We start from the raw sequence: 1025 nt of genomic DNA on the forward strand, positions 1-1025 counted from the left end.
AGAAGCATTTTATATTTTGTCTTCTTTTCACCTACATTCATACACGACCAATCCAGCTGAGTGAACCTTAGCAGTGCAGTTAGCTTAGCAGCTGCTAGGTCAGCATATGCATGTACAAAAGTAACATCTGCAGAGTCACATCTGTTCACTCTTGAGCAAGATTCTCTAGTTTTCATTAGCTTCCACAAAATCATCTTGAACCACTACAGATAATGTTTGTTTGTAGATTTAATCTGAAGATTGATATTCTATCTTCCCTCACAGAACCCACTTTTTTCATGAAAGCATTGAGTTCCTGAGCCTTTGTAGGCAACCTTCTAACCTTGGATGATGGTCAGATGGAGCAGTAATTCACCTATAATGCAGTTTTTCCTCCAAGCCTTTAGGTGTCATTGATGTCCCATTCTCATGCATCGACCCTCCCCGTCATGTAAAGCATCTCCGGTGCTGAGAAGCCCACCACCCACCCACAGGTCTTGTTCAGAAGACCGGTCCCCCACATTTACTGGAAGAGACCTAGCGCCTGAAATGTCCAATAAGTGTCCATTTCCTGCACGTACATGGATGGACATTCTGAACTCATCAGAAATTAAATTGGATGTCCTGTAATGTTTCCTTGGTGTTTGTCCATCTTCATCAGAGGGCTGAGGAGGGGAAGGGAGGAGAGGCAGCCATTACCCAGCAGGGTGACACAAATAAAGTCAACATGTAAAGTATTTGGCCTATTCAAATAAAACCTAAACTAATACGTAAAGTAGTTTCGTCAAACCTAAAAGACAGAACTAAATCTGAGGGCCCCTCCTAATCCATCTGATCCAGACAACCTTCTGACAATACATCTCTAGGTTTATAGCTCGTATTAAACCATCAAGGCATGCTACGTAGACATTTAGGACTGTGTGTCAACTGACGACCTGTAATTACTGTGGTTCTGTAGTTATTCATTACCATATGTCTAATCACGAGCATGCGATCATAACGTGGTCACAAGGTAGCTTTATCATTCAGAGGCCATGAGATGATAA

Source organism: Takifugu flavidus, chromosome 20 (genome assembly GCF_003711565.1).
Source record: "Takifugu flavidus isolate HTHZ2018 chromosome 20, ASM371156v2, whole genome shotgun sequence".
Lineage (NCBI taxonomy): Eukaryota > Metazoa > Chordata > Actinopteri > Tetraodontiformes > Tetraodontidae > Takifugu > Takifugu flavidus.